Consider the following 17,500-nt stretch of genomic DNA (forward strand, 5'->3'; position numbering starts at 1 on the left):
CCACAAAGACAAATCTGCCCGATTCCAGCCTTGCTGAAGCACCCCCAGATCATCACCGATCCTCCACCAAATTTCACAGTGGGTGCGAGACACTGTGGCTTGTAGGCCTCTCCAGGTCTCCGTCGAACCATTAGACGACCACTTGTTCTGCAAAGCTGAAAATTGGACTCATCATAGAAGTTGACCTTATTCCAGTCCTCTACGGGCCAATCCTTATGGTCTTTTGCAAACCTCAGCCTGGCTCTTCTTTGCTTCTCCATTGATGAAGGGCTTTTTTCTGGCTTTGCACGACTTCAGCCCTGCCCCGAGGAGCCTGTTTCAAACCGTCCTCGCTGTGCACTTCACCCCAGCTGCCGTTTGCCATTCTTTTTGTCGGTCACTTGATGTCTTCCTACGGTTGTCGAGTGACATTCGAATGAGTTGGCGGTCATCCCGGTCAGTGGAAAGTCGTTTCGCCCTCTGCCAGTCTGTAGCTTTGTTGTCCCCAATGTCTGCTGCTTGACCTTGTTCTTATGAACCGTCGTCTTTGAAATTTTAAAAACGGAAGCAACGTGACGCTCACTTTATCCCTCTGCCAGTAAAGCCAGAATTGAACCCTTCTTTTCCTCACTCAAAACTTTTCTTTTCAACTCTTTTGTCATGGTCAATAGTTATTTTTTTGATTCCAATTACCTTTGAGGTACTACTAGCACTGTTTTTGCCATCCAGCTGGTCATATTGCAAGAGGATAGTGATGACCACAGCAGTAGTTTTTATACTTATCCTTGTTAAATAAGATTCGGTTCAGGTGATTACCTAATCAGTACCTCACTAAGTAGAATGAGGCGTGCCTGTGTTGGAATTCAACAGACACTGGAATGGAATGGCTGCTATACATGTAGAGATGCTGATTTAGTTTTTTTTGGAGTGGTCTCTCATTTTTTTCCAGAGTTGTATATATATATGTATATATATATATATATATATATATATATATATATATATATATATATATATATACAAGCCGGTAGGTGGACATGGGTAGTCGACTACCCAATACAGCCTGACGCGATGGGCCCGTTTGATGGGGAATGACCTGAGGATTAAGCACAAGAAAATTCATGATTCTAGCTTCAAGGGTTAATGCTGCAGATTGTTTTTTCGTTAAAATACCCCCACATTTAGAGGTTTTTCAGCCGTTGCTAGGCAACGAAGGGGTCCATAGCAATGGTTCTTTCTCACACATAACTCGGACATACCATGAACCTACCATACCAGTTTCATGTATATCTGACTCATAGTCTCTGAGATGTAACGAACTTCGTTTTTTATTGTTTTCGACCAGGGTTCATTCAAAGTCTATCTTCTCCGACAGTTTTCATAGGATCCGGCTGGAAATTTTTGACAATATGGCTCAATGTACTGCCCACAGTCGCTCGTGGCCCAATTTTTGATTTTCGAAAAAATAAATATTTTATGATTTTTCAAAAATTTCAAAGTCCTGTTGCTTGGTAATGGTGGTCTACATAGCAACGGTTTTCATTTGCACACAACTAGGTCATGTTATGAACCTACCAACCAAGTTTCTTCGAAATCGCCATTGTACTAACGGAGCACTGGACTGAACAGAGGGACAGAAAGACAGACAAGTCTGAAGATGACGATGGTTCACGAACGGTATTTGACAATGTGGATTGTTTCAGAAGTCAAGGATGAGACAATGTGATAATGTTTGACCAAGTTATAAAAATGATGAACATGATGTGGTACGAGTGACAGGTTATTAGCTGCAAAATGTCGAAAACCCGGTTTCGTTCAACAACTTTCAAAATTTGACCTTTGCATAAACTTTAAAGGTCACAAAACAATGTTGTGGACATTAAAATAAGGAAACAGGATACGTGCTATAGCTTAATGGAGTTAGTTCGTCGAAGAAGGTCGAAAACCCGGTTCGATTCCCACAACTTTGAAAATTTGACCTTTGTGAAATTTAAAGGTCAAAGGTCAAGGATTATGACCTTTGGTGCAAAACTTCCTCTGGAACATTCCATGAACAATATAACGTCATACAGGCTATATGGCATTTCGCACTCCTTGGATTATCCATACTTTGATGAAATCAGCGTAAAAACAAACTTGAAGGGGGCGCTGCGGGCAAGGTGTTCAAGATAGAGCAAAATGGTTTCAAGACTTTAGGTGGGGAATGACCTCAAGATTATGCATAAAAAATATTGTCATCCTAGCTCTCAAAGTTTGGGCGGTCGTATGATTTTTATGTCAAAATTCGCAATTTTCTAAGTTCTTGACCTTGACCTTGGGGCGAAAATGAAAAATTGAGCTCCGTGGGGCTATGCAGGTGCCATTGGGCTAACCAAATACCGAAACCCCTGCCAGATTTGAGAAACCCCTCGGATAAGATGGATTTTTATGTCAAAAGTCGCAATTTTCTCAGTTCGTGACCTTGTGACCTTGACATTGGGACGAAAATGAAAAATCGAGCTCCATGGGGCTATGCGGGTGTCATTGGGCTAACCAAATACCGAAACCTCTGCCACATTCGATAAACCCCCTCAGAGAAAATGCAAATTGAAATCAGCTACCACCTAAAAACACAATTCGCAATTTTCTAAGTTCGTGACCTTGTGACCTTGACCTTGGGACGAAAATGAAAAATCGAGCTCCGTGGGGCTATGCATGTGCCATTGGGCTAACCAAACACCGAAACCCCTGCCAGATTTGACAATCCCCTTGGAGAAGATGGATTTTCATGTCAAAATTCGCAATTTTCTAAGTTCGTGACCTTGTGACCTTGACCTTGGGACGAAAATGAAAAATCGAGCTCCGTGGGGCTATGCAAGCGCCTTTGGGCTAACCAAATACCGAAACCCCTGTCAGATTCGACAAACTCCCTCGGAGAAGATGCAAATTGAAAACGGCTACCCCCTAAAAGCATGTTTTTTGGGCGTGGCTCCTCCAATAATGGGCGCACCATGCCCATTTTCAGGAAAACACAACTAGATCATGATATAAACCTCCAACCAAAATTTTATCAGGATCGGATCAAAATCTATGGGGCTATGCTCGGGACAGACAGACAGACAAGCCGGTAGGTGGACATGGGTAGTCGACTACTCAATAGAACCTGACGCGATGGGCCTGTTCGGTGGGGAATGACCTGAGGATTAAGCACAAGAAAATTCATGATTCTAGCTTCAAGGGTTAATGCTGCAGATTGTTTTTTCGTTAAAATACCCCCACATTTAGAGGTTTTTTTTGGCCATTGCTAGGCAACGGGAGGGGTCCATAGCAACGGTTCTTTCTCACACATAACTAGGACATACCATGAACCTACCATACCAGTTTCATGTATATCTGACTCGTACTCTCTGAGATATAACGAACTTCGTTTTTTTTTTATTGTTTTCGACCAGGGTTCATTCAAAGTCTATCTTCTCCGACAGTTTTCATAGGATCCGGCTGGAAATTTTTGACAATATGGCTGAATGTACTGCCCACAGTCGCTCGAGCCCGATTTTTGATTTTCGAAAAAATAAATTTTTTATGATTTTTCAAAAATTTCAAAGTCCCGTTGCTAGGCAACAGTGGTGTCCATAGCAACGGTTCTCATTTGCACACAACTCGGTCATGGTATGACCCTACCAAGCAAGTTTCATCGAAATCGCCATTGTATTAACTGAGATCGCCATTTTAAATACTGATAAAATAAGGGTAGAACAAATCTCAAAAAAATTTTTTCGAAGAGATCGACTACCCAACAGACAGATAGACACACACACCAATAACGAATATAGTGGTCACTTATTTTTTTCGTGAAAATATTTTTTTGTGAACCAACAGACAGACAGACAAACATATCGATGGAAATACTGATAATAAGGGTAGAACAAACCTCAAAAAAAAATTTCGACTGGATCGACTACCCAATATATATTTATTTATTTATACATATATGCATATATTTATACATATATGTATTTCCATATATAATATATATATACATATATATATATATATTATATATATATATATATATACAGAATGTATAATATATACAGTATTTACATATATATAATACATATACACAATTGTGTATATGTCATTTTTCCTTATTTGCCCACAAGGCAGATCATACAAAGTGAGGTGCAGGGTTTCTTTTTTCTTCATCCTCTTTGTTTGCAGCACATGGCTGATGGTAGCATCATTTGCTGGGGTTGTAGCTGTGCAACTGATGCAGTTTAGAGCAGAAATTTGGAATTTAGCCAGGGTGGTAGCAATAGCTCGTCTGCTTTTCATGAAGGACACTGAAATGTTTGACATCCACCAGCTGTAGTAGGGTTTGTTTCTTTATCACATTTCAGCTTCTGTGCTTTACTCCCTCTCATTTGGCCTTCTTCCCCTTACCATCTTGGCCATATTACCAGCCTCAGCCACAATCAGCCTGACACATTTTTTCATTGTAGCCACACCTACCCCTCTTTCTCACTTTATTTTTTTTACTCACTCTTCTTGCATATATATTTCTCCAAGTCTCATGTTTTTTTCACCTATCATGGTTGGAATGTGAATTTTATACTCACAGAGAATATCTCTTTGTCGAAAAGATTATGAATAAGATTATTGCATTGTGTAGCAGAATAGTTTTGTTTTTTGTATAGACTACAACATTGTTTCAGATCCTTATATATTATTATTGCTGATGCAAAAACTGAGTTTTTGTAAATCCACAGCATTTGCTGGTTGTTGTTCAGATTTTTAATTCACCCCACAATACAATCCAAGGATGCTGTAATTGATTTTGCTGCCAGTTTACTCTGTATATGCTTTAAGAGGCAAATAGTGCTGAAAGCATTGCCACTGATGCAGTCAAGGAAGGCAAGAAAGGCCCAAAAGGAGGAAATGCAGTGAGATTGAGGGGTGTAGGGGAGTGGGGGAGTTTCCCATCGCTCGAGGACGTAGGCAATAACACAGGACGCAAAAGGTACACCAAGGACATGGGAAGGAGGCATGAGGTGGCAGATGCAATCCTGGCCGTGTTACCATGATGATTGTAGCTTTTTTTTACTCTTTGTGCTGATTCTGGTGGATGATCAAATATTTGTCCCTATGGGGGTGACTTTAAGAGGATGCTGCATGTTTGTTGACTTTTACGTTTCATACGTATATACATGCAAGACAATTGGATTGTTGCTTGAAATGACATTTCTGCTTCTTGTTTCTTGATTATTGAAATTATATTACCTGCATAAGTTTTAGATGTGATTAATCCAATTTCATTGAGTGAAATAAAATAAATATTGCAGCTTTTGGTATTCCCTTTGTATACTTGATTGGATCCGTTTGTAATAATAAGAAGAAGCTGTATTGGCAGCATTCGTTGACATGCACTGAAGTCGCCATTTACACATTGTATTTTGTTTTCATTAGAATTCTCTTTACAGGAGAAATGTTCATGGAAGAGCAAGGTAGACCAGAATGTGGGACAAACATCAAGGGAATAAATGAACAGGCAGCAAAAGAAGAGAGGGAGGAGGGGGAGGAAACATCGAAATTTGCAATTGAGATGCTTTGGGTGAGGAAAAGTTAATGGGTGTAAGAAAGAACATGGGTCAGAATTGGGGATGACAAGAAATGGCACAAAACTGCTTGTTTGAAGCCCTGGAGAGAACAGCTTCTGGAAATTGCTTCCATAGATGGGAAAAGTGAGAAATAAAACAATTGAGGTATGTGGAAAGCCTGAATGTTGGAAACCTAACCAGGAGGGGGTTACTGGAAGAGCACATTCATGCTGGAGTGGAGAGGGAGGATTGGAGGACAGAGAGCAGAAGGAGCAATATCGGAGAAGAGACAGAAGAGAGATTCTTTGTTGGTTTGGTTGTTTGAGATCGAAGTAGGTCCTGCCAATGGGGACAATATAAAGGCAGGCCAAAAGAATTGACATGTCAGGCCATAAGAACCTTAAAATGTGCAATGGCACAATCTTGTGCCTGATACCTACCAAAGTTTGGTGCAAAGTGGCAATGACAGGGTCTGAGCTGCAAGAGTTGGTCTACTGTGCCAAAGGCAGAGAAACTCTCTAAGAAACTGAATGAACAGCTGAAAGGTAATATTCATATGTATTCCCATAAACTCATAGTTATTTGGTTTTGTTGAGTACAGTATTTATTTTCAATCACATTTGACTTATTGGATGCAAATGGGTATCAACAAGGGGTGGGGAGGATCACACATCTTGTTCCTGAAATTCTTGATCCAAGGGATTGTTTAAATGGTGAAAGAGAGGAAGGTGGCATTCCTCTGTCAGCCCTTGTCTTATGACACTCGTATGTGCCTGGAAAATGAATGAAACGTAAGCAGAGGATGCTTGCTTTAATTAAATGCAGTACTTTAAATTGTCCTAGCATTAGCCATCAGTTATGAATGAATGACAGAATATATGCAGGGATGTAACTGACAGTTGGCATGTCAATAAATCATATACTCCCTTATCATATAGCTGTTCCATGACGCTCGATTTCTGCAGATAAATATGTTTCCAAACTTGCTGCACATACCTTTATGAAGCGCAGTGTAAGAGAGTGATATTTGGACATATAAATGAGCCTGTGTATAATTTGTTTTATATTTCGACAGTAAATGTGATAAATTTGATCCATCATGAGTCATGACATAGCTTCAATGTCATCTCTTGCATAAAATGTCATCATAATTTTTATTTTTTATTTTTCATGTTATCACTGTTGACATAATATGTCATCATCATTTCAATGTCATTCTTGCATAAAACAATGTTGAGCCTCGTGAGCATACTTAGAATGTAGTTTTAAAAGGGCGTTTTAAACGAGATTAGTTCAAGATAACGAGCACAGACATATTTATTGCACAAGCAGATTTGATGATCTGAAATGTTCTCATTCTTTTTGATAGGTTAATGTTGGTGGATCAATATAAACCAATGCATTTCAAAAAAAAATTTTAATAACTGCTTTCCGAACCACCACTAACTTTGACGTGTCGTTCCACTGGCATCGATTTCCTAAGATAATTTTTCATGTTCTACTGACGGTCAGTATATGCCAATTCCCAACTCACTGGTGCCCACTAGAGGGCTGCATAAGCTCACACACAAATACGCACATCTTACACTTGTAAAATCCTGACATGGTTTTAGGATCAATCTCTTGTTGGCTTTTCATTTTCAAACGTGTAAATTGGCCCTAAATTACGTTTAAACAATTAAATGTTTGATGTTTCCTACAAAATAACGCGATATTTTGAAATGGCAATTATTTATTTGTCAAGATTTTCAAAGAGTTATGGATCAGCTTGTGCAAATCAAACCACATGTTGGAGAAGAACATCAGCAGACAATAGTCATTAACAGAGTACATGAGATTGAAACTTTCCATTTCAACATGATGAGATAATGCTCATATGGGAATGCTGAGCAGAAGTGATGTAATGTGATGCAATCCAGTGTGACGCAAGGCAATTCCAATTTCAACTGAGAATCCAGGCCTTCATTTTGTCAAATGCCATTGCATGTACTGCCCATCTCAAGACATTGGCAGCATGCTCTGATGACAAATACCTGAAAGCACGTTGGAGTTTTTCAGCAAATGAGAAACTTTTCATCCCACAAACACACCTCAACCAATGAAAATGGGCCATGTTAGTGCTGGCACCTTGTTTGGTATGATCACCCCCCACCCCAAATTTACACATCACATGATGGAAGTGACGTATCTCAGGCCTGTGACCTGTGAGATTTGGCAGAATGCTATGAGGGAGTTTCGTAACTGCTCCTGTCATATAATTACATCCACAAAAAGAAAGAAGCAAATCAACATTCCATCTTACTTCCTTCCAATCGTGAGAAAGGTCATGGAATCAATCATACAGTTGACAAAAAAAATATTCCTTTTTTTTCATTGACCTCATCTTAGACCATCAGTGCGAATTCAAAGTGGGTCAATCTACCCTGCATATACTGCATCTGCTCACCCCAGAATCGTCCTCCATGTTATGGCTCTCAGTATGATGGAGGCCCTCAATGTCAGACATGACATGAAGGCCATCTCTGTCGACATATCTGGAGCATTCAATACTGTCTGGCACTCTGCCTTGCTATCCAAACTCTCCAGCTACAGCCCCCAAGACCACCTCCACACAAACCTTACTAACTTTCTCTACTCACATCGCTAACATGTGGCTCTCAAATGGATCCTCTCCTCTCCTTGTCAAGGATGGTATTTCCCAAGGCAGTGTTCTTGGCCAAGTCCTATTCCTAATCTCCATGAACAATTTATCTGACTGTGGAAAAACTAATTTATCTTTTTGCTGATTGCTCTACCCTCTGTTGTAACATCCCTCGTCCTTCAGATAGACAGGCAGCAGCTTCTTCCCTCTCTTCAGACCTTGACAAAATCACAAACTGATGAAACACTTGGAATGTCTTTTAATGCAGAGAAATCTCAATATCTATCAATATATATATCAACATATATATATATCAACATATATATCAACATATATATATATATATATCAACATATATATATATATATATATATATATATATATCAACATATATATATATATATATATATATATATATATATATATATATATATATATATATATATATATATATATATATATATATATATATATATATATATATATATATATATCAACATATATATATATATATATATATATATATATATATATATCAACATATATATATATATATATATATATATATATATATATATATATATATATATATATCAACATATATATATATATATATATATATATATATATATATATATATATATATCAACATATATATCAACATATATATATATATATATATATATATATATATATATATATATATATATATATATATCAACATATATATATCAACATATATATATATGTGTATATATATATATATATATATATATATATATCAACATATTTATATATATATATATATATATATATATATATATATATCAACATATTTATATATATATATATATATATATATATATATATATATATATATATATATATCAACATATTTATATATATATATATATATATATATATATATATATATATATATCAACATATTTATATATATATATATATATATATATATATATATATATATATATATATATCAACATATTTATATATATATATATATATATATATATATATATATATATATATATATATCAACATATTTATATATATATATATATATATATATATATATATATATATATATATCAACATATTTATATATATATATATATATATATATATATATATATATATATATATATATATATATATATATATATATATATATATATATCAACATATTTATATATATATATATATATATATATATATATATATATATATATATCAACATATTATATATATATATATATATATATATATATATATATATATCAACATATTTATATATATATATATATATATATATATATATATATATATATATATATATATCAACATATTTTTATATATATATATATATATATATATATATATATATATATATATATCAACATATTTTTATATATATATATATATATATATATATATATATATATATATCAACATATTTTTATATATATATATCTATATATATATATATATATATATATATATATATATATATATATATATATATATATATCCTGGTGTTGGCGCAGTGGTTAGGGCAGCGGCTTGGGATCCAAAAGGTCCTGAGTTCAAACCCCGTTGGGCCACTGAATTAATACAGCAGGGGGTTGACTCAGCCTGTCATCCTTCCGAGGTCGACGGAATGAGTACCAGTTTACTGGGCCGGTGTATACCCCGGTTAAAATAGGTGTACCATATCCCTGCCTCATTAGAGGCGATCAGGGTTGCGTCAGGAAGGGCATCCGGCGTAAAAACATGTGCCAAATCCCTATGCGGATGATACGGATGATCCGCTGTGGCGACCCCTACCGGGAGCAGCCGAAAGAAGAAGAAGATGTATATATATATATATATATATATATATATATATATATATATATATATATATATATATATATATATATATATATATATATATATATATATATATATATATATATATATATATATATATATACTAGCGATACCCGTGCACATGCACGGGATAGCAGTACAACATAGCTTGAGGCAGACGACAGACCGTACACGGGGAATGACAAAAATACGCATTGTGCAAAATGCAAGTGGTACTATGGAACGCCAAAACTTCCCAAAAATTGTCGGCATGTCCGCTAAGTGCCACAGCAATTTTATAGGGATTGTGTGATGGCAAGCCGAGTTTTTAGTGTGCAAGCTTGGTATTATATATATATATATATATATATATATATATATATATATATATATATATATATCTCTCTCTCTCTCTCTCTCTCTCTCTCTCTCTCTCTCTCTCTCTCTCTCTCTCTCTCTCTCTCTCTCTCTCTCTCTCTCTCTCTCTCTCTCTCTCTCTCTCTCCGAAAGGATCATATCACAAACCCTCCCATTTACTTTCTCAACAACCCCAGTGAAGAGGTCGAATCACTCAAACTCTTAGATCTCACTCTCAGCCATGATCTTTCTTGGGCAAACCACATTTCAAAGTTGGCCACCAAAGCCAGTCTCTGACTGGGCATCTTCCATTTTTCAAAATCCTTCCTTGACACACCTGAACTCCTATCCACGTACAAGGCTTTCATCCACAGCTTGATGGAATACTGCTCTCCCCTTTGGGCTGCTGCCTCTGTCTCACACCTTGCTCAGCTTGATGCTATGGAAAGCAACCATCACCGGTTGGTCTGTGGACTATCTTCTTCAGCCTCCTTTCTGGTCTTGCACCCTCTGCGCTCTCCATGGTTTGTCTCCCCAGGTATCTGCATGGTTCACGTGGTCTACCAGGGAAACTACCCAAATCCAGGATCACTATTCACCTCCACTCATTTGATGCTGTTTTTTCCCACCTGTGGAAACAACCTTGACATTCTCTTCAATCTCATGCTTCCCTCCAGGTCTTCAAGACAGCTGTTCACCACCATCTCTGATCATCTCCCTTCCAAAACCATATTTTCTACTTCCATAAAATACCCCAATACCTTGCCCCAAATTTTGCTTCTGTATCCATCTTGTCCACCCCTTGCATTCTCCTCTACACCTCATCATTACCCACAACCCTTATTTGTCTGTCTCTGATCATTTTATTTTTTGTCTGTCATCTATTTTCTCCCTCCAACTGCTGTTGACATTTCCTTCTTGTCCTTCTGCTGTTGATTCTGTCACGTTGTATCCTGATCCATTCTGTGTTCCAGCTTTTCCATGATCCTCGACTCTGTGTCCAAAAAAAAAAAATCTGAGGTGGGGAGAAAGAAGGGCATTTTTTTTTAAACATACAATGTCGAGGCTCATATGAGAGCTCACACAGAGAATGTAAAACAAGGGGAGCAGGAGATAAGAGGGGTGGGAGAGGGGAGCACAAAACAGTGTGGAACAGAGATATTAGGAGATCTGTGGAAGGGAGAGGGATGGGGTGGGGTACATGGGATAAACAAGATGGACACTTCAGGGACTTTCAGGTCCTTACAAGACAGGGACTTTCAGGAAGGAGAGCAGGGAATTTGAAAGAAGTGGGTTTGAGGTGGATGAGCGGGAGTAGATAAGATCAGGGTTTTGGATGGGGGGAGAGAAGAGATGGTGGTGTACAGCTGTTTTGAAGACATGGAGGGAAGAGTGGCATTGAAGAGAGTGTGGGAGTTTGTTCCAAAGATGGGGGAAAAAGAGAAATGAAAGAGTGAAGGTGAGCAGTGATTCTTGATTTTGGTCGTTTAACCAGAAGAAGGTTGCTGGCGGACCTGCTGGTGGAAATATGGTGGGGGGGGGGGGACAGATCGCAGTCAGTGCAGTGGGGACAAGATCAAAGAGGAGACAGTAGAAGACAGAAAGACCATCGACCTGTCTGTGGTGAGAGAGTGAGAGACCCAAAGACTCAGCCTCATCGCGGGAGATACCAATGATCCTAAATGTCTTGGTTTCCACAGCGTGGAGCCGAGAATGGTGAGAAGCGGGAGCACCAGCCTTGAGGGGAGAGCAGTACTCCATCAGGCTGCAGACGAAAGCTTTATACGTGGTACAGAGGAAACCATAAAAGGAATCATTGAATTATTTTGATGAAAACTATAATTATGCAACAATATCGACAATAAAATATTGTCGCTGCTATTGAGCTTGAAGGTGATAAACATCCTAGCAATGTAGCGGCGAATCTTGCTGCCAAGCAATCGGTTTATTTTAGGAAGTAGGCAGTGGCATATCTTTCCCATTGGTGTCAAATTTGAAGAGTGTTTTGTTCATTTCGGCCCATCATCCGTCAGAGGCCTCAAAGCAAGCTCTTCCCAGTATCCCACTGCTGAAAATACCAATGTATCAAATTCGTCTGATCCTGTTCCAGTCTGTAGGAAGCCATTATGCTGTAATAATTTAAAAAAAAGTCATAAAAAGTTTAAACGTCTTGCAATTTATCAAGCATGAATGCTCGGAACAGACATTTAAACATTGAAGCATCCCATTTCGTGTGGATGTCTTTGGCAAACAATTCACTCGATGTCCCGATTGATATTGTGATTATATTCACCACTTGTTTGCATCATCACAATGGTGTTTTTGGGAGACCTCTTTACATGGTATGTGGCTCATGGAGGAGTTGCAATACAAATCACAAACATGCTGACAAATACATGAGACAACACCGGACTTGATTTCAGACAAACGCAGTCACTGAGTGATGTCACTTCAGAGAGCACTCTTGGTACCACCAATGCCATCTTTATGATGTTTCTTTCCTGTCTACACTCAGCAGGGCAATGAAGGAGGATTTTCCTCCTCCACATGAATGCCAATCCACAGGGTCTGCCCATGCACTATCCTTTAAATGCTGAGCATCAATCTTTGGTATGACTCAGCCATGGTTGGACTGAAACCCCAGATCCAGCAGATTCAGAGTCTATCATCTGTCCATTATGTCACAGAGTCTGGTGACCAACATTGTGTGGAGCCCTGAAAGAGGAGGGTTGGGAGAGATATTACTGACATGAGGCTGAAATCAGTTTCCAAGAGGATAATTTTGATCAACCTCCTGACATTGGTGGTACTTGGAACACACCTTCTCCACATATACGACATGACTTTTTGAATGACACTTCACCTTAAAAGGATGCAGACAAACTACACCGATTCTGGACATTTGACAGGAAACTAAGCTCAGCACCATCCTTTGGACAGTTGGAGGCTGGCACACTTCAAACAATGTGTGCTGTTATGTTACACCAGGGTCAGGAATGATAGTAAAAGAACAGCTGTGCACCTTATTGGCATGACATATTGAATCGCACACCACCTGTCCTCTGGCCACCCCAGTGCCAATGCCAAAATGAAATGACTTGTTCATTTTCAGAAGTTTTTAGTCTAGATAGTGTTTAGTTTTTTGCTTACCATGCGAGAGCTGTTTCTGATGTGCCGATACTTTGCATGAGAAATTGTTTTTGTCCTTTGTACAGTACATAGCTGGAGTCAGCAAGGGGGTTGTACTTATGTCCATGTAACTAAACGAGTTTGCACATTGCAATCAGAATGGGATTTGATTAAGTTATGTCTTAAGTACCATTGCTTATGTCCAGAAATATTAATGACATGATTAAGTTTTTCACTTGTACAGACATGGGAAAGCTTTAACTCTGAACTATTATCTCCCCCTAACTCTGAATCCCCCCCCCCCCCAAAGAAACCCAACAACAAAGAAAATAAATCTTAAAAGTATTTTGTCGTTTTTTTTTCTTTTTAATTGAATTTCATCAACATTTTTATTTCCTGCTTAAGACAACCCACCTGTAATGTCATATAAGTTTGAATGCAACTACTCTGCTGCCACCGGGTGAATTGCTCTACGTAGGAATCGATATCGGCCCTATATGTCTTTTTCCTTTCGGCAACGGAGATGTATCTTCCGATATTCTGAATTATTGATTGTGCAAAAAGTTTCCAACCTTCCTGCATGCATAGCGGCCGACAAGTTTGCGGTCACCGGTTCCCAAGAGAAATAGAGCTTACTATTAGACTTCAAGCTGTCAAGCTTGAAGCTGTATTTGATCTCGATCAAAGCCATTGGATAGCACGAAGCTTCAATCGCTTTATTGCGTACCGACCAAAAGCATCAACTCACCTATTCCCAGGGCTTTCTTACCTTGTCATATCGTTGCCTGATTCCCAGCTTGTCAGTAGAGATTTTACCTTCATAATTACCTTTCTTACCCCTGGAATATATCGACTCATTTTGCAAATACGATGTTATAATCCGGAACCACTTTTGTGATGACATTGAAAAGTGTCATTTGTGACCCTTTCAATATCATGCCTGTGATGCAATAAAATGTGAAAATGTCACCCAACTGTGACTTTGAAGGTCAGAGAGAAATACGTAATATCTTATTTGGTGTTTGGAATTTTCAAATCATGCTGAGTGTAACATCTCCACCCTTTCTGCACAACATTTTGTGATTTGTAAACGTTTTTCCACAACAGCTGATGGATCTAAAAATGGAATGCGGCAAATTTTGCACCACCGTGTAAATCATTGTATTGGCAAGTTTAAAATGCCATGTTTGGTGATTATTAACAAAGCAATAATTTTTCAGAGTGATAATGAGTTACTTGCTTTTCTGTACTCCGACTCTCAGCTGCCATTATATTAGACACTGAAAACCGACAACAGAATGATCTGATTTACGATGTGAGAATTCGCTCTTCGTTTGTTAGGTATCGCCTTCAAAATTTCTGAAATGTTGATTGTACAAATCAAAAGATAATATACAACGCAGATTGTGGAATTCCGATTTTATGGAGTCGCACTGAACGTTAATGAAGCCGCATATTAAGCTCTCAATCCCATTCGTTTGGCCCTCAGTTACCATAATACATTGACGAAGACTTCCTTGTAGCGGTTACATGAAAAGGAAACCACTCGTAGATGTCCATATCTTTGATAATGAAGGCAAATTGTCAGCCGGTAGCACAACGTTGGACAAGATGTGCCAGGTGGCACTTCGGCCAGATGCCTTCTCAAAAAGGGAACCCGTGTCTCTTGAGAGGATATGGAGGGAAGGAGGGAGGGACAGTTTGTTGTCCAGTGACATGTCTGAGGAGGGAGACAATGAATGACTGGATTACTTCAGTGTGGATTCCCATTCCCATGACGATTTTGTCTGAATTCCTGTTCAATGGCCATGAGCTCTATGCTCGGTGCTTTGCGAACCACATCCTGGCCATTAATTCCAGGTGAAAGCTTGAGTAGCAGTATAGTTAAGTATTCTGAAGATATAATTTTGCCTGAGAGACGTCTGCCAAAGGGGAAGCACAGACCTGTCCGGTCATGTTCGCTGCTTTTAGACCTGCTGGCTCCCTGCTATGTCAGTATTGCTGCTGCCAGCATCTGCCTGACAACTCGAACATGCCATATGAACCAATTGTCTGCCAAATACCACACAGCCCACGGTAAACTGGCACATGTTCATCATCATATTACTGTTACATATCTCATTTCTTATGCTTTGAGATCACAGCTGATTAAAAAAAAAAACAATATTATGAATAACTGAACTGTATTTGTCACTTTTCATGTTCAATTTTACATGTTTAATTGTATTCTTCCCCTGGCCGAAATCATATCATTCACCAGTAAAACCAATTGGCCATATGTTAAAGTTTTCTGTTTTTTTTTTAACTATCCTCATGAAGTTTGTAATCTGATCGAGGACTTTCGTTGTTTGAAACCCTTTTTTGTGAGTCATTGCTCAGTAAGAGTAAAATTTACATTAATTATGACACTTCTGGTTCTCTTTGTCTGATTAAAATTATTATTATTATTATTATAATGATGATGATGATTATTATTCTTTAGTATGCAGCATATGGCTGTGATTAGCATTTCCTGGGGGCAGAGTTGTGCCACTGATGCAGTGCCCCCTTTAGGTTGAAGAAGAAATGCGAAATTTGTTCAGGGTGCCAGTGATATCTCACCTGCTCTTTGTGAAGGATGCCGTCGAATATTTTAATATCTACCAACGAATGCTGGCAGACAGGACACCCAGTTTAACATCGATCGGAGGAACGGCACACACCTTTATGAATTACCCTGCTGATGAAGCACCGGATGACAGTTTATATCTGGGGCAAGATTTTAATTGAGTGTGTCGACCTCGAGGCTATTGTCTCCTCTGCTTTGATAGGCCTGATCCCACTCCTGTTGCCGAGTTGCACTCTACATCTAGAACTCCATTTCTCACTGGCTGTCCTGCTCTTTACACCTCCAAACCCCCATAAGACTCCAACTTCTTGTTTGACTCTGTGTTGCATCATCCTCCGAACAGTGGTGACTATTAACATCTCTCTCTCTCTCTCTCTCTCTCTCTCTCTCTCTCTCTCTCTCTCTCTCTCTCTCTCTCTCTCTCTCTCTCTCTCTCTCTCTCTCTCTCTCTCTCTCTCTCTCTCTCTCTCTGTCTCTGTCTCTGTCTCTGTCTCTGTCTCTGTCTCTGTCTCTGTCTCTGTTTCTGTTTCTGTCTCTGTCTCTGTCTCTGTCTCTCTCTGTCTCTCTGTCTCTGTCTGTTTCTATCTGTCTCTCTCTGTCTCTCTCTGTCTCTCTGTCTCTCTCTGTCTCTCTCTGTCTCTCTCTGTTTCTCTCTGTCTCTCTCTGTCTCTGTCTGTCTTTCTCTGTCTCTCTTTGTCTCTCTTTGTCTCTATTTGTCTCTCTTTGTCTCTATTTGTCTCTCTTTGTCTCTCTTTGTCTCTCTTTGTCTCTCTTTGTCTCTCTTTGTCTCTCTTTGTCTCTCTTTGTCTCTCTTTGTCTCTCTTTGTCTCTCTTTGTCTCTCTTTGTCTCTCTTTGTCTCTCTTTGTCTTCTCTTCGCTTCTCTTCTCTTCTCTTCTCTTCTCTTCTCTTCTCTTCTCTTCTCTTCTCTTCTCTTCTCTTCTCTTCTCTTCTCTTCTCTTCTCTTCTCTTCTCTTCTCTTCTCTTCTCTTCTCTTCTCTTCTCTTCTCTTCTCTTCTCTTCTCTTCTCTTCTCTTCTCTTCTCTTCTCTTCTCTTCTCTCTCTCTCCCAACTTTTAACAACCCATACCAAGTCTTCTTCATATATAGTGATTTCAACTGTTAGCATGCCAAATGTATGACTTTTGTAACGTCTCGGGAAGAAGATTATGCATTTTTCATATGTCCTGTGTGTGTGCTTTCATTGACTCACTTCCACTAATCGAGGCTCGTGGAGCCTTTAAAAAAAATGTCTTTTAACACAATTTGCATCATTCAAACGAAAGAGTCAAACTGAGGGCAATTCCAAAATAGTTAACCATTATATTGTTGTGTTCCGGGATG

The 17,500-nt window shown here is 38.3% G+C and overlaps 1 protein-coding gene across 18 annotated transcripts in view; it reads left to right on the forward strand.

Annotated features, from left to right (window-relative positions):
* Positions 1-17,500, forward strand: part of RAP1GAP (RAP1 GTPase activating protein) — a 461,763-nt gene that overhangs the window by 140,247 nt on the left and 304,016 nt on the right. The gene's annotated exons all lie outside the window — the stretch shown is intronic.

The sequence above is a fragment of the Eptatretus burgeri genome, chromosome 4, assembly GCF_056783735.1.
Source record: "Eptatretus burgeri isolate ZD-2024b chromosome 4, Ebu_testis_v1, whole genome shotgun sequence".
NCBI lineage: Eukaryota > Metazoa > Chordata > Myxini > Myxiniformes > Myxinidae > Eptatretus > Eptatretus burgeri.